The sequence below is a fragment of the Sciurus carolinensis genome, chromosome 17 (assembly GCF_902686445.1).
Source record: "Sciurus carolinensis chromosome 17, mSciCar1.2, whole genome shotgun sequence".
Classification (NCBI taxonomy): Eukaryota; Metazoa; Chordata; class Mammalia; order Rodentia; family Sciuridae; genus Sciurus; species Sciurus carolinensis.
In genome coordinates, this window is record NC_062229.1 from 18,769,546 (window position 1) to 18,786,371 (window position 16,826).

General features: G+C 46.0%; 1 pseudogene; it reads right to left on the reverse strand.

Moving 5' to 3' along the window:
* Positions 1-8,223: 8,223 nt before the first annotated feature.
* Positions 8,224-9,192, reverse strand: LOC124968187 (olfactory receptor 7A17-like; annotated as a pseudogene).
* Positions 9,193-16,826: the final 7,634 nt, after the last annotated feature.

The window sequence follows — 16,826 nt, forward strand, 5'->3', positions numbered from 1 at the left end:
TGCTCCAGGTGGAGGGGCTGAGGTGGAGCTGAGCTGACTGGGTGTGGCGGCGCCCCAGGGGTCCTTGCACCACGCTCCACACTTCACACACAATCCTGGGCTTCCCTCCCCGTCTCACCGGATCCCCCAAGAAACCAGTCACTGACAGCCACAGCCCTCATGGGATCTCGGGGGTTCCAGGCTCCTGGGGGGCAGGATAGCAGGATATACCCAGGGCTCAGAAAGAGGAAGCAATTATGCTGATATGATGCTGCTAACTGATGACCAATCCAGGTTTTGGACCCCAAGAGTTGATCCCTGCATCTGAGCTTGGTCTTCCTACCACCCTGCCTCTCTGTGCTGATGGGATGGTGTGCATGCAGCGGGCACCACATGTGTACACCAGGGCCTTGGCCCTCGGATGCCACAGGAGTATCTCTCTGGACCCCAACCCTTGTGAACTGGGGGCATGGAGGACCTGAGGTGGTCCCTGCGCATCTCAGTCCTCTGGCTGCAGCCCTGGATCTGGACGCAGGGGATGCTGAGGTGGGGGTGGGCTGGAAGCTCAGCATCGCCCTCCCCAGACCTCAGGGCAGGCTGAGAGCAACTCCTAGGGCCCAGGCCCTTTTGAAGTCCAAAGCCATCGCTGAAATAGCACTTTCTGTGAACCAGGACCTGCCAAGTGCCTTTGGACCTCATGTCCCTCAATTCTATGAGGAAGCACCTATGGCTCCCCTCCCTGCTTCCGCCCCTGGTGCTGGGGCCTGACCCAGGGACTCGCGCCTGCTGGACAAGTGCTCTACACCTGAGCTACACCCCAGCCCACGACTCCCCTTCTACAGATGGGCGAACGGAGGCACAGAGAGGTGAAGTGACTTGTCTGAAGTCACACAGTGAACCGAGAGCAAAGTCACCTTTGGTTTTGGTTTTTGGCAGTGCCAGGAGGGAGCCCAGGGCCTTGCTCTGCTAGGCAAGCACTCTGCCCGGAGCTGCACCCCAGCCTCTGCTTTTGTGTTTAGTTTTAGAACATAGGGGCTCTTTCCTGTGGTTTCTCTTTTCTTTTCTATTTTTTTTCTTTTTCTTTTTCTTTTTTTTTACTTCTCCCCGCCACTTTTTCCTCCTTGGGACAGGATCTTTCTCTGTTTCCCAGGCTGGCCTTGAATTCCTGGCCTCCAGTGATCCTCCTGCCTCAGCCTCCCAGTAGCTGAGACCACAGGCACAGATCACTGTGCAGGGCTTTTTTTTTCTTTTTAAACAGAAAATCACAATGATGTCATCACATCTCACATGTCCACAGGGTTCCTGATGAGCACCCTGGCCATCGTCACAGGCACAGCTATCAGGATGGGGCTCAGGCAGCTGGTCCCAGAGGGCCCTGGCCCTCACCCCCTGCCTCCCCTGGTGGCGGGTGCAGGCACAGCTGCCCCGTCTCCGAGTCCAGGTGCTGAAGCAGTAACTGAGCGCTGCCCCGGAGCAGCCCTGTTGTCCTGATCTTCATGCCAAGGGCGGGCGAGGGGCGGGCCTTACCTTGACAGGTGTTCTCACTGGCATTGGTGAACGTTTTTGCCCCAGAAAGGAGCTCGTATCCTGGGCTGCAAGTGCAGTAATAGCTCCCCTCCACATTCTGGCAGTCTGCGAATTTTCCACAGGACACTTTCATGGGTGGCTCACATTCGTTGATGTCTGCAACATAATAGGGCCATGGGTCACCTCCCAAAGGTGTGCGGGCTCTCAGGGAAGAGACTCCTGTCCCCTACCTGACCCCAGCATGGGGTCTGACGTTGAGTTAGAATCTTTTGGAGAGAATCCTGGGCTGTACTGCTGAGGCTGTGCTGTGGCTGGAGCAAGCCATTCCTGAAGACACAATCTGCTCTGTTCATCTCAGTCCTCTGGCTGACACCCCCGGTTTGGATACAGGGGACAATGCCAAGGTGGGGGGTGGACTAGAAGCTCAATGTCACCCTCCCCAGACCTGAGGGCAGGCTGAGACCAACTCCTGGGGCCCAGGTCCTCTCTCTGCAGGAAGCCACGCACATTTCCTGGTCTCTCCGCCTTCTTCCTGTTTCCTTTCTCTTTTCTGTCTTTGATGATGGTCTCGAGGTCAAAGGCCGCAACCCTGACCATTACCCACGACCCCACTGGCACTGGGCCATGCCCCGCAGTCTCTGGTGTGCCCGCCCCGCCCCAAGCCTCTTTACCGTCACAGATCTCCAGGGGGTCCGTGAAGACCTCTGCAGACAAAGCAGCAAACCCTGGCTTGCAGTGACAGGCGGTGGCATTGACACATTCCGAGTGCGGAGGGCACCAGCTGGCACAGGCTGTGGGGCATAGGCTGGTCAGAGGCTGGGAGGGGGCAGCGTGGTCCCGGAGGAGCACCCAGGGTTGTGGGGAGGCCTCTCTCCTTCTGGGCTGGGGGAGGGGCCCTTCCCCAGGCTCCGGCTGGGGACACGGCTCCCAGCACACTCACCCTCCGAGTCCTGGGCTCCGGCTCTCGAGAGACTCAGCAGGACACACAGGGCTGCGACACAGAGAGGGCGGGTCAGGCCCAGCAGGGAGAGGAGGCCGAAGGCCGTGCATTTGAGGGCAGGAGGCTGCGGACCCACCCGGGGCTGGGACCTGGTCCATTCCTCAGAGAGCCCAGGTGGCGCCTCCCAGAGGGTCTGGGGGACGGGAAGGGGCCTGAGCCTAGCAAGGTCTGGGCTCTAGCCGTGGCTTTCCTGGCCCATGGGCAGGAGGTTGGAGCCTGGCGACCCTGGATCAGATCCTGGAGCACAGGCAGGTTGCCTCCCTGCCCCTGCCTCAGTTTCCCTTTCTGCAGAATGGGGTCGACATGGCCTCACTTCCTAGGGTTGTGTGGGGGTTCCCAATGTGTCTGGGGGTTTAGCACATCGTGTTCTTTAGGTAGGAGAGAAGGGTCTGGACCGGCGGGTCTCTCAGGTCCCCAGCTTGGTCTTTCAGGCTCTCTGGCCCTGTCCCCTTTCTCAGGGACACACACCACACCAGCCACCCAGGCTGCAACTGTGACTGGGGCACCTGAGAGCCACATCCGATGCCACTGTTGTCAGCCCATGGCCTGTCCTGAGACCCAGTGCTGACTTATTCCCTTCCCCAACAGGAAGATGCTGTGGGCATATTGGCTCAGGCTGGAGGGGCCCCTCCTCCTGATGTTCCTGACGCTTGGCAGCTGCCTCCTCCCAGGGCACATCCTGGGGGACCCGCCTCAAGTCAAAGGGCCTTAGATATCTCCTTGCTATTCACCAGTGAGAGACAGGCAAGGAGATGAAGTGTTTATCTATCCCTAAAATAAAGTCTAGGAGTTTTGATGGTTCATTTTTTCTCAATTGATCTAGAGGTGGTACTCAGACAGTTGGTCAAACACTAGATGCCAGCATGAGGCATTCTTCAGATGAGACCCCGTTAAATGTGGAGACTTGGAGTAAAGCAGAATGCCTCTATCCTGTAGGTGGGTCTCATCTGATCCATAGAAGGCCTTACGAGCAATAGGACTGATCCTCCTAGGAGGAGGGAGTTGTGCACCTGGGCTGCTTTTGGACTCCAGTTGCAACATCAGCTCTTCCCTGGGTCTCCATCTGCCACCTACCTGGCAGAGCCTGGACTTCTGTGCCTGCACAATTGCATGAGCCATAGCCTTAAAATAATCGTCTTTCCTTCTCTCTGTATAGTGCCCCATTGGTCCTGTTTCTCTGGACCTGTCCATTCCTCAGAGAGAGTCCAGGCGGCACCTCCCAGAGGGTCTGGGGGAGGGGAAGGGGCCTGAGCCTAGCAAGGTCTGGAACCTGCTGCCTACGGGGAATATAATGAGGAATTCCCACTAAGTCCCAAAGTTTGTACTAGGGAGTAACTTTCCAGGACTAACTTTCTCCTTGGAGAACTTAATTAAAAAAAAAAAAAAAAAAAAAGAGCTGATATCCTTTAAAACTATCTTCTCTGCTCTCTCTTGTAGGGACAGTGAGAAACAAGCCAGAAATGAAGCAAAGGACTGGAGGGGTGGCCCCTGGCTCTCGTTCTTGTCTGTCACCAAGGTCATGACTGGACTTACCTGGCAGCAGTCTTGGACATCTGCTTCTCATGGTGCAAAGGCCAGCAAGTCCAGGCACAGGAGACTTTCAGTTCTGGTCTGAATTAAGAATACTTCCTGTTTAAATATGACTCGTGATAAGAATACTTCCTGTTTAAATATGACTCGTGACTAAGAGGACCACATTTTGGAAATCACTGATCTGGATGCTTTCTTCCTCCTAGCAGAGGTGGATTTCTCAGAACTCAGAGGTCTTTTTCCAAATATTTGCTGAGTATGGGTGGTAATTGTGCTGAAGATTCCTTGGGGGCGACTCTTGAGTCTTTTGATATGGGAAGGTGTGATGCTGTGTACTAGAAGCCTCAAACATGAAGGATCATTCTACTAGTCTTCTTGTCCCTCTAAGGACCTTGGTTCAGAATGAACCGACTTATCTGTTTATGATCTGTTAGTAGACTTACTTGTATAATTTACATTAAAACCAGCCTCATGATTAAATAAAGAACTTGGAGTTTCAGTAGATGGGGGGTCAGGAGAAGTAAAGTGGAGTTTCAGTAGATGGGGGGTCAGGAGAAGTAAAGTGGCCCAAGACATGACTCTCCTCCAGGGCAGGAGAGGGTGAGTCTGTGTAAGCTCATGTCTTACTGCTTCCCTTCCACCCAGAGCACCAGCTCCCCAACCTGAGACAAGACTTGGAGCTCCCGATCCTCACACCCAAAAAATCCAAGAAGGCAGTTCCTGCAGAGCCACCTGGCTCCCCATGCTACTCTTGCTCTTTATAAATTTTAGCATTAATTTTTTCTGTATTTATCATTCATAATCACATTGAAAGAAAAACAAGTAATTGCTGTGAAAAATTAAACTAGTCTTCCAAATACCCGGAAGACACCTTATTCTTTGCGGACTTTATTGTTAAAAGTCCAAGTGTGCTCTGCGTGCACTGTAATTTTAAATGCCCCTACCCCCAGATTACACCAAATTCTGCATTGCTTCCTGTCCCAATCTGAGTTTGCTCAGCTGAAATCTCATCCATTATGAATATAATGTGTGTTCTCCCTTACAAGTCCTAAGCCAACACTTGTAACATTTAAATAATACTAATAATGATAGGCACTGTTGAAAACAATCTCATCTTACCAATGGCGGCTGTTATACTTTTAAATCACTGTTCCTAACCTTAGGCTTTTCACCTTCCACCTGTAAAAAGATACAATATTATACTGTAAGTATTAACTTGATAATAACATATGTATTATATTTCAGCTTGCCTTTGCCATTTAACTTTGTGTATTGGAGATCTTTTTATATCAGTATAAGAGCTATCCTATGGACAGATGTAGCCTATTTTAAAAATTTATACTGGCATACCCTATTTAGTTTGCTATTCTTTATTGATAGTTGCTTGTAGGTTGTGGAATTTCTTATTCTTGCAAATATACTGCAGTAAACCTTAAAAATAGCTTTCTGTGAACACAGGATTGTTTAATGTAAGCTAGATTAAAAGAAGTGTGATTTCTGGGCCTTAGGTGTACACAGCTTAAATTTTCATAACTGTACCAAATTGCTGAATAAAGTAAATTTAAGTAAGTAAATTTAAGTAAATAAATTTGAGTAAATAAATTTAAGTAAATAAATTTGAGTAAATAAATTTACTCCAGTACCTACCATGTAGGGATATCCTTTTCACCCTGGTCTAGCAATGATTGAATATAAGCAACTTGGTAGATTTTCCTAAACGAATGAAATATTAGCTCCTTGTTTTTTCAAATTAATTTCACTTTCCTCAATGACTGTGTATTTATTAGCTATTTTTTTTCTTTTTCAGTTAAGAACATATAAATTTCTCTTTGTCTCAGCAGCTCAGGAGGCTGAGGCAGAAGGATTGCAAGTTTAAAGCCAGCTTCAGCAACTTAGCACTAAATAATGCTACTATCGACATTGGTGGACAAGCATCTATTTGAGTCCCGGTTTTCTGTTCTTTGGGGTGGTGTTATTTAACTTTCTGAGGAACTGCCAAACTGTTTTCCACAGTGACTGGAACATTCCACATTCCCAGAAGTGGTGTATGAGGATTCAAAATTCTCCCCATCCTCACCAATATTATTATTTTCTTTTTCAAAAAATTGTTACTTTTTATACTACTTATTGACAACTTTTGTCAATAATGTGTGATGATCATTTCAGGGTAATGGACACATGCACCACTTTAAACATGTATCATTTCTTTGCACAGAGATCATCCAAAATCTTCTAGATTAAAAAGACGATTACATGCTGATCAGCTTTAGTCTCTCTAGTATGCAACAGAACATCAGGACGCATTCCTCCTTTGTGCCCTTTGACAACCTCTGTTGCCCTCCGCTCATCCCTGTCCTGGTTACCATTACTCTGCTCTCCACTTGCAAGAGTTCAGCAGTTCTAGATTCCACCTCCAAGGGGGATTATGCAGTCTTCGCTTCTCTATATTCATTTTGGGGTGTGAAGTGCATCTCATCGTGGTTTTGATTTGCATCAGGTTCAAGTTTGGGTCTCGGAAAGTGAAGTTTTATTGGGAGACAGTCACACCTGCTCCTTTGTTGTCACTGACGGCTGCCACAGAAAAGTTGGCTGGACACTTCATTCAAGCCAGTGGTCAAGGTGAGAATCATGTTAGTGATTTTGTGTGTGTGTGTGTGTGTGTGTGTGTGTGTGTGTGCACATGTGCATGAGCTGCCTTAGGTCAGAGCTGCTTGGTGGATGGTGGATGTGATGGACAGAAGTACAGTCCCCACAGGTGTCCAAACCCTCATCCCTGTAACCTGTGATTAAAAAAAAATTTTAATTTGTTCTAATTGGTTATACCTGAGCAACCTGTGATTATTATACCCCATCTTTTGTATCCAACTGTGAATATTGTCTTCAAAATTAGAACAAATACCAAAAATGCACACTGGCACTTTATTACAATTATCCTCAGATTTGTTCCCTTTTGTTATTGTAAGGGCTAGCTATTGCTGCAGAACAAGTGGTCCTCAACGCAAATGGTTTAATGAGGCTTTTATCACCAGATGGGACTACCTGGTGAGGGGTTTTCGGAGCCTGGCTTAGTAGTAGAACATGTTGGCAGGAGAACCTGTGGCTGGAAACCACACGATGGGGCAGGAATTAAAACTCCCTTGTGAGTCAGCCCTTGATCTTGAGGACTGAAGTTATTTGAGCCTGAAGGACGCACATAATGGAGGACATGGGTATTGCTCACTTACTACCCTTCTAGTGCTAGTGGCGAAATTCAGAAACGGGGGTGGGATATTTCATTTAGATCAATGGAAGGATTTGCATTTCTAGGTAGCACTGGACATTGTTAAGCAGAAACAAATAGATGACTCAATAATGCAACATGAAAAATGCCGACCAATCCTCAGTGAGTAAACCCTGATACACGAACACCAACCTCCCACACCTCAGTTATCCTACTCGCAGAATGAAAAGATGAATTTTACATAACAAGACAACATGTAATGCAGACGTTTATCTCATCTTAAAGTCTTTTCTGATTCTGAGGCCGAAGTAATTAAACTGTCATTTCAAGTTTTTCTTTCCGTGTCACAATTCAAGTGGAGACAAGTATCTGAAAATAAGCTTTGCCAGTGATTGTGGTAGAGAACTGCTCACCAAGCTGAGCACGAGAGCAGTGTACCAACAGTGAGAAGAAAAGCTGATGCTCAGCCATGAAGCTCACTGGTCTGTTTGAATCTTCATCATCAGGAAGAGCAGCTGAGACAGGGACACAGGGAGGCAGGAGGGACCCACGAGGGCAAAACTGCAGTTTTGGGATTCCCTCCAGTACAGGATGGTACAGGCTGTCTTAATTGTCAAATGCATTTTTTCATAGGAGGAGTACCATGCATGACTGTGTTTTAGTATCAACCAAAGAAAAATTACTGGGTATGATCTGTCATTTAAGAAGAAATGATTTTCAGAAATGCATGTCATCCATCCCACAAGATAAAAGTGAACTTCCAATATCTCTAATCCAGGATTGAAAATGATAAACTGTTCAGATCTCAGAGGGAGCTGAAAACTTAGCAGGGTGTGCTTTTTAACTTTTGTACAGAAATTGAAATCAAAGAAAAACTCCAGAGAATGAATAGAAGGAACAAGTCATAGAATCTAAAATCAGATCAAAATGTTGTGATATTTTTGCATTGAGGCTTTGAGCCCTGAGATCAAAAGCAATTTTTAAGACCCAGGAAAATGGGCCTTTTAATAATTTCTTCCTCAAAGAGTCTTTTCAGAGCTCTCTTGATATCTTTATTCCTCAGACTGTAGATGAAGGAGTTCAGCATGGGGGTGACCACGCTGTACATCACTGAGGCTGTTGCACTTGAGTCTGCATCTTGGACAATAGAAGAACTGAGGTACACTCCCAGGAGTGTGCAGTAAAATAAGGAGACCATGGAGAGGTGAGAAGCACAGGTGGAGAAGGCTCTGTACCTGCCCTGAGCTGATGAGATTGCATGGATGGAGGAGACTGTCTTGGAGTAGAAGTAAAGGATGCCGGCGGGGGTGCCACCTCCCAGCAGCCCAGCTACAAAACACAGCACCATATTGTTTAAGAAAGTGTCAGAACAGGCAAGATAAACCAACTGATTAGTTTCACAGAAAAAATGTGGTATGTCCAAGTCTGTGCAGAAGGATAGTCACAGTGCCATTATACTTTGTAATAGGGAATGAAGAGCACTCATGATCCAGGACACCCAAACCAGCAATCCACAGAGCCTGTGGTTCATGATGACAGTGTAGTGCAGGGGGTGACAGATGGCCACATACCTGTCATAGGCCATCACAGCCAGGAGGAAGTTGTCCAACCCTACAAATAATTCAAAAAAGCACATCTGGGTGATGCAGCCTGCATAGGTAATGGCCTTGCTCTGGGTCTGGATATTCACCAGCATCTTTGGGACGGTGGTGGTGGTGAAGCAGATGTCCGCAAAGGACAGGTTGGAGAGGAAGATGTACATGGGTGTGTGCAGGTGGGAGTCTGGGATGGTGGCCAGGATGATGAGCAGGTTCCCCAGCACAGTGACCAGGTACATGGAGAGGAAAAGCCCAAAGAGGAGGGGCTGCAGTTCTGGGTCCTCTGAAAATCCCAGGAGGATGAATTCTGAAACGTGTGTAAAATTTTTTGGTTCCATGTGCTGTGAAGAGAAAAAATTAAACATGAGTAGTTTTTGTACCTAGCCCCCTTTAGGGTGACCCCAGTGCCATCCTTAGTTAGAAGATTGGTTCCCTAATTAACTGATTTAGGAGTTTCAGTCCTTATGGATTTTCTTCAGCATGGTGTATATTCTACATTTTCAGTGAGCAATTCTTCCATGTCCTTGAGGAAGGACATTGAGTTCTGATCCTGTTCCTGGCATTGGCTGGACCAGGGGCACAGGTGCTGAAAAATAAAAGTGCCTAAGATCCAGTCGTGAGAGAGAATGAAGGTAGACAGTCACTAAAAGCAACAGCACTGGAAGAAGGTTTCTGAGGTTTTTTCCATGAAGTGAGGATACCTGTGGGAGGAGATAGATTTGTACATACAGGAGAACATCACACATTACTGAGTACATACTTATAAATATTATAAATTTATAAACTGTTAAAAATAAATTGAGCATTCTCATAATATATGCACATAATGTACAGATGGTGTAATTGCTATGAATCAAACATGGATAGGTAGGAAGGGAAAGAGGTGGAGGTGCTATCCTTATGGAGGTCTAGGTAAGAGAGGTCAAGGGTGATGCTTGAGCAGAGGCCTGCAGGAGAGGAGGGTGCCCCTAGGTGGTCTGCAGAGGCCTGGGCCTGGCAGAAGGACGGAGTGGCACAGAGACCTGAGGATGGTGCTTTCTGCAACAGGTTCCAAAGGTAGCCAGGGTGGCAGCCAGAGTGAGCCAGGCAGGAGGAGGAGAGGCCCCGTCTGTGAATGCTGAGGAAGGAGCTGCCTTCCTGCTGCCGTGGAGATGCCGAGAGTCTCAGGAGGGGCCTTTGTTCTCCTGACTGCTGCTGGGGGCGGCTTTACTGAGGGAGCAGACCCCCGAGGAACTGCATATGCTTTATGCGGACGAGAGGGTGAATTCAGACATGTGTGAACCATGGCCGTCCCTTCAACACTTCAGTGTCATAGATGCATCCGTCACCTCCAAGAGTGTCCCTGGGTCCCTATTGTATCATTTTGTTGTTTTTCCTCTGACAAGAACACTTACCCTGAGGTCTACATTGATAGCAAATTTTCACATGAATAATACCCTGTTGTTAGTGCTGGTTCCATGCTGTCTAGCAGGTGTCTGGACATTAATCTCCATATACAACTTTAACTTTCCACCCAAGAACACAAAGCCCACATTCCCTACTCCACACCCTGACACCACCCTTCTCTTCTGTGTGTCTCTGAGTGTGACCATGTTAAAAATCTCATGTATGCAGAATCACACATTGTTCTGATTTCAAAGGTGTCCTGTGCACCAAAGTGGACTCCTCCTTGTTTCTCGCTCTTGGTTAGGATCGGGGGGGAGGGGGTCTATATTGTAATGACCTCAGTTTAGCCTGACAAGGACTAAACAAGAAAAGAAAAATTTCAGGTCAATGTGCTTGATGAACATAGAGGCAAAAATCTTCAACAAAATAATTGCAAAATGAGGTCAACAGTGTGTTAAAAGGATCATTCCCAATTTGGAATACATGAGCTGAGGTGCTGATCTAGACTAACTCCATAAAATCCTGCACCTCTCATGACATTCTGTCACCTGTCCTCAGAGGATTTATCCTCTATAACATGCACACATCTATTTCCGTGGAGTCTATATTTGCCATTATAATGTATGGTCCACACAAGAAGAGAGTCTGCCTGTTCTGTTCATTTTATGTTTTCAAAGGGCATTGATATAGAGAAAATTAAAGAAATAAATTTAGAGTTTCTACACAGATGAATAAATGGTTTCAAAACAAGGTCATTAAATGAAATTGAAAGTTTAAAATAAAATTTCCATCAAAAGAACTAAAACAACAATTATTTAATTCCTTCAACACAAGTCTCTAATTCAAGATTGACAAAAACCTGGAAATAAAATGATAAAACCTACTTTTTTTAAAGGAGCAGTGAAAGAAGTGGTATCCAAAGTTATAACTTGACCCTGTAAAAACATGAATGGATCCAGATATGCTCATGACTGTGGACCTAAGGGTAAGAATGATGGAATTGCGTAGCCACCTTGGTTATAGCCTGGCCACAGCTCCCGTCCTGAGTTCCTGCCAGGCACGTGGGCCAGGTGTGTTCCAGAATCTCCTCATCTATTCCCAGCAGTAAACCCGGGAGGCCCGGAGCCTATTCCAACTGTGCAGAGAGGAGATCTTGTAGATGTAATGACACTCCTGTGTATGAAGCCTGTGCTCATTAGAAAGACACAGGCAACCTTCATTTGAATGCAATAGAATACATCTCACAGGAGGGCAGAGGGTGATTGCTACTCATAATAATAGAACCAAAACCAAAGGCAAAAAGGGAGTAATAAGGAAAAACATATAAGTACTGAGATACAGAGTGGTATAAAAGGAACTTGATTACTACAGATCATGAAGAAGAACTGTAAACATAAGAAGCAATGGAGCAATGTTACCAACTCATAGGTGTGGCCATGTGAAATTCATAAGTTCATATGTTCCCTTCTCAAAATGTCAATACATATATAAAAAACTAAATGGCAAACAGCAAACTTAGTGAAAATAACTTCCAATTGTTTCTTTGAACTCAGAACATAAAGACCCCCAGATTCTAGAAAAGCAAAGGATTTCCAATTGCAACGAGGGGGAAAAAAAGGCTAACGATGTAAAAAATGTATTGTTTGTGCAATAAGGAAAGAATTGCAAAATAAATCCCTTTAGCTTCTACTTTAATCTATCAAATAAAACTTATTTTGTTCATGTGAACACCCAGCATGAGAGAAGATTCTGTGAGATGCATGTCTCCTGATGGATTGTTGCAAGGTAGTATTTGTAAGAGCTCATTAGTCTCACCTTTATAATGAATATGGAAATGGGCCCGAATACACTCCAGACTGAAAATTAAAGAAAGAAAACCCTTGCCTCATTGTGCGCCCGCTACACCTAAGACTCATTTTGCCTAACCTGCTACTGGGGAACTCCCTGGATATATTCTCTTTTATGGTAAATAATTTACACCACTTTTCCACTCTCATCCAACTGACTCTGTTCCTGTTATATAGTTGTCAAGAATGAGGTAGGCACTGCAGAGTCTAAGAGAGTCTGCTCATTAATAGGTTAAACAAGTTGCAGAGGAGTTAGTTGGCACGCAGACACATAGCTCTCTCAGCTCTGGGCTGGGCTGGCTGCGTTCTCAGTGACCTCAGGTAAATTCTATCAGCTTCTGTTCTGGCTGAGCATTTCCAGCAGTACCTACCAGGGTCTTAGACTTACATGGATGGGTCTCTGAGAAGGTCTCCCTGTGGATGTCTGGATTCCTCCCCAGTTGATGGTGGAGATCGAATCTCTGTCCCCAGACAAGACAGCATGAGGAGTGAAGCTCTGACCCCCGAGTCAGACTTAGGACTCCAGAGCAAACCACCATGTCCTGCTGTTCAGCCTGGGATTACACATTCTGAGGGACAACATCAGGGAATCTACTTGTAGCTCCCTGTCTCTGTACATTAGGTACAATTCCTCTCACCACTCCATCCCCTGAGCACCTGACTTCCCTGGGGGACATTGGTCTGAGCAGAAAGGAAAATGTTCCTGCTCATTCTATGATCCCAAGAGATCAGGGCAATCAGGAATCCAGTCTTCATTTTTCTTTGTCCATAAAATCCTCTACCTTCCAGAGATCTAGACTTCTTACCATTTTTGCCCAATCCTTAGCTACAATTTCCTTCAGTGTCTGAGGTACTTGTCTTTGCTAGATTCCATGGAACTCCCAAGCACTGGCTTGTAGAGGGACACAGTTCCAAATATGTTCAGAAAATTGCTGTTCCCTCTTCATCAAGGGAAAGAACTGTATTCATTTATTATAAAGCCATGGTAACTTACCACAATCCTTGGAGTCATGATTTTTTAAACACATACTTAGGAATTTTATGCTTTATGCCTTCATTTATAAAACATTAGGTCATTATTAGAGATATTTTAGATTTTTTTGTGTAAGATGGACTGAAGTTCATGTTACAAGTATTGTTTCATTTGATTTTTACAGATGTACACTATATGAGATCAACAGTGTTATGGACTCATTTTACATCTGTACAAATGGGGTCCAGAGAGGCTAAGAGATCTGCCCCCAGGTATGAACTGAATAATAATGGGCTTTCCTCCTGGTGTTCCCAGTTCTCCTGCTCCAGGGCACTGTCTTCCACCAGGCATGATGATGGTGGCAGTGTTTGAGGAAGTTTTGGGTTGTTACGTACTGGGATTTGTACTGAAACTAGGGGGTTGAGGCCAGGGATGCAGTTCACTGGCCAGCAAAGTACAGGATGCCACACATAATAGTGTTATTCAGCATAAAAGTCCACAGTGGGGAGTTTGAGAAACACTTTCCCAACCAGAATCTTTCCAACTTCAGTGTGAATATGAATCACTTGGGGATCTTGTTGAAATGCAGGTTGTGATTGGCAGGTTAGTGTGGCCAGAGATTGTACTTTTGAAGGAACTCCCACTTGGCATTGAGGTTGCCAATCTTGGATGGTGGATCTCTCTTCTTTTATTTAATGGAAAAATTGTGTTTATGGAGTACGACATAATGTTTTCAAGAACACATACACTGTGGAATGACTAAATACAGCTAATTATCAGGTGCATCACTTCACATGATGATAATTTTTGTGGTGGTCCACTCAGCATTTTTAAAGATTCTGTTACTAACTAGAGTCGCTATGCTGTGGATCTCTTGAACTCTTCCTCTTATCTAGCTGAACCTTGGATGTTTGGCTAACATCTCTCCCACAAACCACATCAGTCCCTGGTGACCACCATTTATTTCACCCTTTTTATTTTTATGAAATTAACATTTTTAGATTCCATATATGAGTGAGATCATGTGGCATTTGTCTTAATCTCCCTAATTTCACTTACGTGGGGACTTCCATTTCCATCTGCGTTGTCACAATTGAAAGGCTTTCTTCCATTTTATGGTTGAACCATAGTCTCCTGAGTATACATATGGTGTTTCCTTTATTCATCCATCCATTATGGACACTTAAGTGTTCATGTCTGGCTATTCTGAATAATGCTGCAATTAATATGGAAGTACAGAAGTCTTTGAGATACTTCATTTCCTTTGGATGAAGTAAGGATCACACAGTGGTTCCATTATGGAGCATGAGGCTCAGCATCAGAGTCAAGTGCATGCATCCTGAGGCCTTCTCCACCATGAATTCCTCCACCACCTCAGATATGATTTTAGGTGGTCAGATGTGGACTCAGTAGCTCAGCTTCTGCCTAAACAAGTTGACATTTGCCTCTTGAATGTTTCCCTGATGATAGGAAATCAAACTTACTGTCCTTGGCTCTTTATATATAAATCTGGTAGATTTCTCCTTTCTACATGGGGTTTCTGTGTGAGCTCAGGCTAAGCTCATAGGAAATGACCTGCCCAGAGTAGATGCTCCACAGATAGCAACCATGTGACCATCACCTTTCTCCTCATTGGTTCAGGTCACTGTGACATCACAAGGGTTTCCTGGCACAGGAAGTGAGTACAGCATTGACCTGCTCCGGGGAGACAGGGAGTGGTGGTGGAGAGGACATGGTCCCAGGACCCAGGCAGGGAGCTCAGAGTCCACTTACCCTATGCTCCTTGGACTCATGGACACCATCTCTGACCCACTCATGGCTCCAAGAAGGCACAGTAAGGATTTTAAGACTCTTTTAAAGCTGTTATCCTTTGTTCTACTCTTGGGAAAATCTATAAAACTGATGTTTCTTGGTGCATAAAATTATCCTTCCTTACAGGGAGCTGTCTAGACTAGCAAAATCAGACTTGGTTGAGCCATCAGACACGGAAATCTGGTTTTCAGGAACTGGCAGTCATGAGAGATTGTTTCAGATAGCCTGAAGTATGTGGTTCCTGTGCAGAGTGGCTAACTGCTGGGAAATTTGCGTGTCCTAGATGTGTCATGTGACCCGCTAGAGCAAAATGCCTTCCTTAACTCAACACCATCCTGTTTCTCACAGAAGTTCCTATCAATCCCCCTTTGATTTGTACCACTATAAATAAACCAAAATAGGGCTCCATTTCTTGTTAGAGCCAGATCCTAGCATGGCTCAATCCATCACACCCCCTGCTTCAAAAGATAATTGTCTCTTGTGGTTTTGCTACAACATAAGTTTCTTAGCAATTAATTTATAGTCAGACCAACCCTCTGATAGAACCCTTTCCCTCACCCATGCAGGACTTGTGATGAGACCTGAGATTCCCTTGCTTCTCAACCTTCCTGGTGCAAATCCATAGAATATAATTCATAAACTTTTTATGACATCAAAAATATAAACTGTTTTCCTCTCTGATTCTGCCCCATGGAGAGTTTATTTTATATTTTACAATTAGTTATCAGTTCCACATTTTCTGGAAGAGGAATTACAACCCTACCCACTACTGTGGGTCTTGGCCCTGTCTTGCCTGATAGGAATGCATGTCCCTCCTGTGTGACTTTGGACATGGACAAGTGGATGGCTAATTTTGGAGTGTTTTCTTGAGTGGATTGCAGGTTGCCCTGAGGACTGGTAAATCTGAACTCTGTGTATCTCTGGGACAGTGTTTCCAGAGACGATTGGTAGTGGACAGAGTGACGAAGCTTCCCTGAATGTGGGCAAAACAGTCTGCGTGGGGCCCTGGTCTGAACAGAACAGAAGAAGGGGAAGCTCTCTGCCGCCTCTTCCTCTGGAGCTGGTGTGTTCCCTCCTGCTCCTGCTGTTGGACATCTGTCTCCAGTTTCTTAAGCCTTGGCCTCTGCCACTGGCACCAGCAGCCTCCTGGGTCTTGGTGTCTCTCATTTTGGACTGGCTGCTGCACCATTGGCCTCCCTGGCACTGAGGCCTCTGGCTTCTAGGACTGAGGCACATGATTGGCTTCTCTGGTTCTGTAGGCTGCAGAGAGCCATTGTGCAAACACTCAGCTTCTGTGATCACAAGAGTCAATCTCATATCTGAACCTGCATCTCCATCTACCATCTGTCTACTTTTTGCATTAGGAGAAGCCTAATGCAAAGTGCCCTGCATTAGTTGATAGAATGTGGGCAGACATGACCTGCTCCCTGGGAAGAAGCTGCAGGAGGCAGGTGAGATTCTGCCATGTCCTTTTCTTCCTCTGTGTGGGAAGGGTGGGCTCCTCTCTGTGGGGCTCTTTCCTTAGCCACACTCCCAGAATGATAGTGCACATGGGACAAAATGCACCTGGGTCAAAGCCACACGCCCTGAAGCCCACAATGAAGGGGCCCAGGTTGTGCTCATGGGAAAGCACTCTAGCTTGGGGCATGGTGTGTTTTCTGCAAAGGAGAGCAGCACACTCCTCAGAGGATCTAACAAATACATAACAGTTAACCATCACCTGGCTGGACAAGGCAGGACACACACTTCTTTCCATCCACAACCCTAGATGACTTTTATATGGGAATTAAAAACTGGTGGGGAAGACTGGTGGAGGTGGGGATAGACAGAGGTTGGGCAACGGGAACCAAAACCCAGACAGAGAGAAGGAATAAGACTTGTGTTCTGCAGCATGGGGGGGCACCAGAGTTCACAGTGATCTACTGTATATTTGATGAATGAGGAGAGGAGCTCA